This window comes from Prionailurus bengalensis, chromosome X, assembly GCF_016509475.1.
Source record: "Prionailurus bengalensis isolate Pbe53 chromosome X, Fcat_Pben_1.1_paternal_pri, whole genome shotgun sequence".
NCBI lineage: Eukaryota > Metazoa > Chordata > Mammalia > Carnivora > Felidae > Prionailurus > Prionailurus bengalensis.
This window is the reverse complement of record NC_057361.1, coordinates 126,394,426-126,403,657: the sequence shown is the minus strand read 5'-3', so window position 1 is coordinate 126,403,657 and position 9,232 is coordinate 126,394,426. Positions and strand designations below refer to the sequence as shown.

Genomic DNA, 9,232 nt, shown 5'->3' with positions numbered 1-9,232 from the left:
TGGTGCACAAGGAGACACCCAGTAGGGCCCCAAGACAGGGAAGGGATGACATCCCAGGGGACGCCAGAGAGACATCCCAACACCTGTCCCAGCAGAAAGCTGGCAACAGGGCCATGCCTAGGAGCATGTGGGAGGTGAAGACTAGGGCACACCCCACTGGGTCTCTTCTGCCACTGTGTCTAGGAGTGCATGCTTGACTAAAGGCTTCAGAAGAGAAGCTGAGAATTCACCATCATCGCATCTCATAAGCATGCAGGTGCCGTGAGTATGTGACACATGTACATCCAACCTCTTTCTTGGAGGCTTTAAAAAGACATCGACGTTCTTGAGTTTTTGCTTTGATGGCAGAAGCACGACATACTCCCCACCCAGGGAGCATCCATCACCGCTCCCCATGTGCGGTATGTCTTTCATTCAGCTATTTCTCAGGGCTGTCACCATTAGCAATCTGCCGTGTGTCCGTCGGCTCTGCTTCCAGGACCGTCACTGCTACCCACATGCCTCGAGGTTCTTTCCGTTGTTTCCAGGGGCCGGGCTGTGTGGTCTTGCCAGCCTGACCTAGCATCCCAGCACATCCACTGAGGGGCTGTGGGACTTTGAGCAAATCTCTGCATCTTTCTGCACCCAGTTCTCATCTGGAGAAGAGGGGCCATAACAGTGCCCACCTCCCGCCAGGGCTCCTCTGAGGACTCTTGGAGAGAGCGCAGGCCCAGTTGCTCAACCCAGTGCCTGGCATGTAATGAGAATTGATGTTACTTTTAGTTGTTGTTTGTTTTGTTTTGTTTTGTTCTGTTTTCATAGTTAAGGCTATGCTATTTATGTGTACAATTTCATGTTTTGGCTTTTTTCTTTAGCACTATTAATCATGTACCTCTGTTCTTTAAGTCTTTGTTTCTTTTTTTAACTTTTTAATGTTTATTTATTTTTGAAAGGGGGGGGGAGGGGCAGAGAGAGAGGGAGACACAGAATCTGAAGCAGGCTCCGGGCTCCGAGCTGTCAGCACAGAGCCCGATGTGGGGCTCGAACCCACGAACTATGAGATCATGACCTGAGCTGATGTCGGACGCTTAACCGACTGAGCCACCCAGGCACCCCTGCTTTCACTGTTTTTAAGCTCAGAATATTCTTTCCTATCCAGAGCCGATGTAAGTACTCACTGGTATTTTATTCTAATATTTGTCTTTACATTTAGCCTTTAATCCTGTGGATATATATTTTAGAGTACGCCATGTGTTAACGATCTGCTCTGTTTTCCTCCAAATTGCTAAATGTTCTGATACCATCTCTGAATCATCCTTCCATGGTGATGACTGATGTTTCCTTCATTTATATTGTACATATGTGTGCGTGTGTATACCACCTGTAGTCTCTTTCTAAACCATTTGTTTGTTTATTTTGACGCCACAGTGACTTGGTGACTCTACAGTCTAGAGTTCTATGTTGTAGCACTAGGAGAAGTGTGAAATTCTGGCATCAAGTGAACCCCAGTCAAAAATAGATGAAAAACAATTTGTAAACATGAAGTTTGTTGTGAAGGAAACCTATGGTGGCATTGTGTTAGTACCTAAGTTTTAGTTTGCTTTAATGAATAGAGTTCAGTTTTGTACCGTATTTTGGCAAGGAAACTTAAGCAAGGAGGCAGGAACTCCCTCCTCCAAATATACAACCCTGAGGGCCACAGCTCCCAGAATTTACTGTCTGAGCTGCCCCACTGGCGACAACATTCAATCATTACAAGGCAATCACTAAAAGGTCTACGTGTCTTAAGTGAACCAAGTGATTAGCAGCTATGTAATGTGAAACACACAGTTAGTGAAGAGAAAGGAACCAAGGAGCATTTGGAAGAGGCCCGGAAGTAGCCAAAGCTACTGGGAGTGTAGCACAATGACACAAAGCAAGTGTTTTTAAGAAAATATGCACTGTCCAACATAGAGAAGCACAAGAGAACAAGGATGAGGGCCAGCCAATGGGGACCTCCTTCAGGAGCAGGGGTCACATGTTAAGTACACATTGGAGGAATTTGACAAATTCCTTCACACTTCATATACTAGAAAAGGGAATAGGAGTAAGTATGAAGTTCTGATTCTGATGGAAGGCAGAGAATGCATGACTTCAAGAGGAAAGGATGAAGTTGCTGAAGGGAGAGAAGACATAATAATTATGGGGACAAGGGTATGAGGACAAATTAGGATGGGCTTCAGAGTGCAAGCAGAAGGGCATGCTTTAAAGAGGAAACTAGAAGGAGTAAGAGAATCCAAATATCCAGGTTAAGGGTCTATGGTTCGCCCGATCCCCTGTCATTAAAAGGGGAGCCTGAGGGAACAGGGGAATAAAACAAGAAATGGCCAATAAGCACTTGAAAAAAAAGTTCAAAATTAAAACCGTTTTCCCCTTTTCAAATTGGCAGAGATTTTAAAAACTACAGTACATGCTGGCAGGGTATAGGGACATATGCATTCTCATATACTTCTACAAGAATGTAAACTGGAAAGCTTTTTGACAAGCGATTCATAACACAAATCAAGTACCATGAAAATTCCTCTTCTAGTTATTCTAGAGGGAAAAAACAGAGCTGTGGAGAGACATTTAAATGCAAAGATGTTCATAACAGTGTAAGTAAGTGAAAAGGGAAAAAATTAAAATTTCCCAGAACACATAAATTATTAAAGTAATTATATATCTAGATGATGAAATAGTCATTAAATATCATGATTTTGAAGAATTTTTTAACTTTTTTTAAGAGTTTATTTATTTATTTTTGAGAGAGAGAGAATGCTCGGGAAGAACAGAGAGAGAAGGAGAGAGAGAAAATCCCAAGCAGGCTCTGCACTGTCAGTGGAGAGCTTGATGCAGGGCTTGAACTCAAACCTTGTGACCTGAACTGAAACCAAGAGTTGGACGCTTAACCGGCTGAACCACCAAGGCACCCCTAAAGATTTTTTAATGATTTGTAAAACTGGTTATGATTATAAAATAAAACAAAAACCAGTATACATGACCATAATCTTTTGTAGTTATAATGTATAAGTACATATATACTTACATGTGTATATAAAAAATAATGGAAGGAAATACACTAAAAACATTAATAGTGCTTTCCTCTAACAAGTGATTTTATTTGCTTCTTTATACTTTTCTGCCTGTTAAATTTTTTTTCTGCAACCAACACAACATACTTTTATGATTAAAACAAACTCTGCCAACAAGAGACATTATTTACAAACAAGGAAGGGAGAAATCCCAGTTTCCTCCAGCCCTGAAGTTTAGAACTGCATGAAAGAATCAAGGTCCTATGCAAAATTGCCCACTGCCTTGAATAAGGAACCAGAAGAGACTTTTGTTCCAGAATGAGTATGGTGAACTTGGCCTTGAACAATAGGGAGGGGAAAGAGAGATGTAGAAAGCAGGATCTTGTATTAGTTCTAGAGGGTTCATTCAAACACAAGAAGAGGCTTACATCCTACCAAATGAACACAGGTAACTTCCACATCTTAATTCAACTGAGATGCTGGGGGAGGAGGGGATTATGACTGGCTGCTCACAGAAGTTGAGTAGCTAGGGCATGGAGCACCTGTGTCTACCACCTTTGTGAGCTGGCAAGGGAAGGCACATTGGCTTAGATGAACCTGTAAGCTTCTGGAGCCAAACTGCACAGGTTTTATTCCTGGCTCAACCACATATTTGCTGTCTGAATTTGAACAAATCATTTAGTCTTTTAGGGCCTACGTTTCTTCACCAGTGAAATGAAGATTTGGCAATTTCTACCTAAGACTTTTTATAAGATGAACTCAGCTATATTTGAAAAGTACATACCACTGCATGCCTGACACACTGTACATGCCATACAAGTGTTTGCTATTGTTATTATCTGTTGCCATTACCTGTGTACTAATTTGAGACGACCTAAAATACAAATGGTGAATGCTAAGGGGTTCAGTTCTAAAATGGGGAAAGTTATCAATCTGTGAGGGAGGCACAGAAGAAGTAAACACAATAGAGACTTGGGTGAAAATGAAGAAGTTAAAGGGAACCCCACATCCCAGTATCATCAATCTTCCTCACAGGCCTGGGGAAGCTTTTAGAAAATGTTGTCAATTGCTTTTCTAAGATCAATTCACTGCATTTGGCTTTTAGTTAAAAATGATTCAGAAGTATCATAAGTTTAAAGGAAATAGCGTATTTTAGATGACTTGAACGTCATCATTTGCTCCATCAATGCCACTGTGAGGAATTTATCCATAAAAGATAGCCTGACAAGTTTGCAAAGATGTAACAGAAGGTTATTTGACTTTGGTGTTGCATAGAATAATGTAAATCTGGAAACAACCTAGTTATCAATAGTGGACTGGGGTAAATAGAGGATAACATGCTGGTAAAGTGCAATGCTATGCAGCCACTGAAGGGGATGAATACCCAGCTACACATATATATGCAATGACACGGAGAGCTGTCCACAACACACTATGAAGGCCAAATGGCAGGTAAAGGATCACAGCACGTACCTCAGAGTAGCCACATCTCCACAAGTAGTTGTGTGGGAAGAAAGGGATCAGAAGAATGCTTATACAAAGGTTGACAGTGATTGGCTCTGGGAGTTAGGATTTCAAGACATTTGTGTTTTCTTCTGGATGTCTCTCTCATTTTTTTTTGAGCACATATTATCTTTGTCATAGGCCAATCTGGGTAAAAAAAATCTATTTGTTAAATGAATGAATGTCTTTTTAAAAAACACAAAATGCAACAAATAGTTTTCGTTGTCACCCTACTTCCACCCTTTCTTTGGGGTCAACTTGCCATTAATTAAAAAAAAAATTAAATGTTTATTTATTTTTGAGAGAGAGAGAGAGAGAGCGAGTGTGAGTGAAGGAGGGGCAGGGAGAGAGAGGGAGACACGGAATCCAAATCAGGCTCTGGGCTCCAAGCTGTCAGCACAGAGCCTGACACAGGGCTCAAACTCACACACTGTGAGATCGTGACCTGAGTCGAAGTCGGACGCTCAACCAACTGAGCCACCCAGGCGCCCCTCAACTTGCCATTCTTTTCTTTTCTTTTTTTTTTTCAACGTTTATTTATTTTTGGGACAGAGAGAGACAGAGCATGAACGGGGGAGGGGCAGAGAGAGAGGGAGACACAGAATCGGAAACAGGCTCCAGGCTCTGAGCCATCAGCCCAGAGCCTGACGCGGGGCTCGAACTCACGGACCGTGAGATCGTGACCTGGCTGAAGTCGGACGCTTAACCGACTGCGCCACCCAGGCGCCCCTCAACTTGCCATTATTAAACACGCTATTCTTTTGACTGGAATGTAAACGTCCTGTGAAGGAGAATGCAATTGGGAACACCTCACACAGAATTATGAATGCTGAATGCGAGTAGGTAGCAGAGGCCAACAAAAACACCACACAGCACTTAGAATTCTTAAAATGTTCATTTTTCTTCTCAGAGCTAGAATTGCAAACCTTACTTCAATCCAGGGTCTCCAAATGGTCAGTTTTCACTTTCTCTGAATGGATCAGGTATGAGTACCTCCCATGGGGGATACAAAATAAACATAAAACTGCTCTCACTACCAGAAAATGAAAAAGGCCTTGCACGCTTTTGCTAACCAGAAGGATATCAACTTACTTGGCTTTCACTCACTCACCTAGACAGAGGCTTCATGGCCCTTCTCCTTTAAGCATCCATGATTCCTCTGCTGCTCTAACTGGGAAATCATGTCTGGTTTGGGAATTGGAATCCCTGGTTTTTGAAAAATAAAGGGGACTTAGATATTTGTGCTAGGGTCACAATGGTGTCCCACAGATCCATTCCAATCACTTGGCTTCCAGGAGGAAAAGGTACTCTAGGACACCACACAGTGGTACCAAGAATATCTCCACAGGGTCCAATGTGACTTCCAAGAAGGACAGGAGGAAAGGAAGGAGGATGGGTATGGGGGCAGGAGTGGGAAACTCTCAGCTGCAAGGAACAACTAGCTTTGCCTTCCCAGATAGAATGGAAATCTGGTCATCTCCAATGGAATGTGATAGGAAAACCCCTGACCTAGAAGATCAGAGGACAGAGAGACCAAAGTCTCTGAGCACCATAAGGAAGTTTATCAACAACTCCATTTGTCACTGGTCTTGCAACAGAAAACAGAAACAGAAACAATCTGTTTCTGGCTCCATAGGAAACACAAATCAGAGCCCTGGCTCTCCAGCCCCGGCTCATAGGGTCCAGAGAAGGAATGCTGTCCTTACCGAGGGAGATCAGGGTCTTGTACTTCGCTGGTGTCCCATCCTTACCCACATCCTGCTGAGCAGGGGCCAGCTAACTACCACCCTCTTGACAAAAGTCTGAGGGCACATCTGTGAATATTACAGACTCCTAAAAGACCCAAACCATTCCTACTTACCATGAGCCTCCTTGGGGAAGGCTGGAGTTGGTAGCATTGTAGGAAGAGAAGATGGACAGGAAGGTCTCCTCGGCTCCAAGTCCGATGCCTACTGAGCACCTAGTGTATGTCTAGCTGAGTGTTTTACTCCATGGAAACTACAAAAAAAGAGTGGACACATGTCTCTCAAGAAGAAAGTCATTTAATCGGGAAGAAAACACTTAAAGCAGATTCCAATGAGCCCCTACATGCTGGGCATGGTGGAGATAGGAAATTCAGCAGCAAGGAACTGGCTTGATTTGCCCCGTGGTATATGCTGAGGACTCCCAATTCTAATCCCTTCCAGCCCCAGATCTCTGCCTGCTCAATAAATAATTGTCAGGAGAATAATTAAAACAATTTGATTTTGGGGTGTTGAGTTTGATAAGTTCTTTATAGATTTTGGATACTAACCCTTTATCCAAAATGTCATTTGCAAATATCTTCTGCCATTTGGTCAGTTGCCTTTTAGTTTTTCTGATTGTTTCCTCTGCTGTGCAGAAGCTTTTTATCTTGATGAGGTCCCAGTAGTTCATTTCTGCTTTTGTTTCCTTTGCCTCCAGAGACATGTCTAGTAAGAAGTTGCTGTAGCCGAGGTCAAAGAAGTTGCTGACTGTTTTCTCCTCCAGAATTCTGATGGTTTCCTATATTACATTTAGGTCTTTCACCCATTTTGAATTTATTTTTGTGTATGGTGTAGAAAGTGGTCCAGTTTCATTCTTCTGCATGCTACTGTCCAGTTTTCCCAGCACCTTTTGCACTGTTGGTGGGAATGCAAACTGGTGCAGCCACTCTGGAGAACAGTATGGAGGTTCCTCAGAAAGTTCAAAAATAGAGCTACCCTATGATCCAGCAATTGCACTACCAGGTATTTATGCAAAGGATTTAAAAATACTGATATGAAGGAGCACATGCACCCCAATATTTATAGCAATGCTATAACAATAGCCAAAGTATGGAAAGAGCCCAAATGTCCATCAACTGATGATGAATGGATACACACACACACACACACACACACACACACTGGAATATTACTCAGTGATGAAAAAGAATTAAATCTTGCCATTTGCAACAATGTGGATGGAACTAGAGTGTATTATGCTAAACTAAATAAGTCAATCTGAGAAAGACAAATATCATCATTTCACTCATATGTGGAATTTAAGAAACACAATAGATGAATATAGAGGAAGGGAAGCAAAAATAAGATAAAAGCAGAGAGGGAGGCAAACCGTAAAAGACCCTTAAATACAAAGAAAAAAACTGAGGGTTGATAGTGGGGAGGTGGGAGGGTGGATGGGCTAGATGGGTGATGGGCATTAAGGAGGGCACTTGTTGGGATGAGCACTGGGTGTTTTCTATAAGTGATGAATCACTATATTCTACTCCTGAAACCAATACTACACTATATGTTAACTAACTTGAATCTCAATTAAAAAATATGAATGGATATAAAAAGAAAAAACAAACAAACAATTTGGGAATGAATGCCCTGATTACAAAGTCAAATGATTAGTTTTATTGTAGAGAGCATACAGCCTGCTGGAGCCACAGAGAAGGAAGAGAGATGGGGGTGGGGTATGGTGGGGGTAGTGATAATGGATTGAGAGTGGCTTTATGAAGGAGGTGGTCTTTAAGGGAGGGTAAGACTTGTAGGGGACAGTTCCCACATTTGGCCCATGGCACCAGAAATCCTTACAACAGTAGTTCAAGCCCCTTCAACTGCCATTGCTTTGTAGGGAGGCATCCCCACTGCCACAGCCTTCTGCTGGATTACTGTGATTGTTTTAGAACTGGATTTACTGCCACCTCTAATCTCATGTTCTACCATTCCATTGTCTACACCAGAGTGGCCATTCTGAAAAGCAAACCTAGGCCCAGCACGTTTATTTTTAAAAATCCTCTGCAAGCACTCCTTCAAAGATGAAACCACATTCCTTCAGGTGATATTCCAGACCTTTACCAACCTGGACCTGACCTACCTGTCTGTCCTCATCTACTCCAACTCCTGCCCACATAGACTCCATACTCCAGGAAAACTGTCCTTTTCACTGTTCTCCAAATACATATGTTACTATGCTCTTTTATGTTTCCAATGCTTTTGTAGTTGCTTTCAAACACATTCAAGTTCAAAGGTAATTACCATCTGGTCTTAAAAATATCCTCACTGTCTCCTTGGGGATTTAAAACATCTTGGGGGGTCTAGGGGGCTCAATTGGTTAGGTGTACAACTCTTGATTTTGGCTCAGGTCATGGTCTCACGGTTCGTGAGTTCAAGCCCTGTGTCAGGCTCCATGCTGATAGTATGGAGCCTGCTTGGGATTCTCTCTCTCTCACTCTCTCTCTCTGCCCCTCTCCTGATAGCTCTCTCTCTCTCTCTCTCTCTCTCTCTCTCTCTCTCAAAATAAATAAAACTTTAAAAAAATTATAAAACATCTAGAACCTCTTTACATGCATAAGTGGAAAAGGTGATATGATATAACAAAATAGATGTACAAATGGACAAAGATTAGAAGGAAATACACAAATTTGAAATAAGTCTTGTTGAGTAATAGAGTTATAAAGAGTTTCTTTTCTTCTACAAGAAAAGATATGTTAGTGTTGCTTTAATATCTTGTTTAATGATTAAAAAACCCAGCAAGCAATAGTGTACCAAATGACAGGAAAGCTTTAAGGTAAAGAATCTGCTTTGGGGACAATTATTCAAGTGAAAGAGCACAGTGGTCTGGATTTACCACAGATGCCATCATGGAAGAGAAGAGTTTTGAGTAAAAAGTAGGAGGGAATGGCCTAAAGCACGTCACAACATCTAGAAGGA

The 9,232-nt window shown here is 42.0% G+C and overlaps 1 long non-coding RNA gene across 1 annotated transcript; it reads right to left on the bottom strand.

Moving 5' to 3' along the window:
- Positions 1-3,091: 3,091 nt before the first annotated feature.
- LOC122477001 lies at positions 3,092-6,831 on the bottom strand. Its single transcript, XR_006295645.1, has 2 exons — positions 6,394-6,831; positions 3,092-4,679 (listed from the first exon to the last, which is right to left on the bottom strand). It is a non-coding gene; the product is annotated as an uncharacterized LOC122477001 (long non-coding RNA).
- Positions 6,832-9,232: the final 2,401 nt, after the last annotated feature.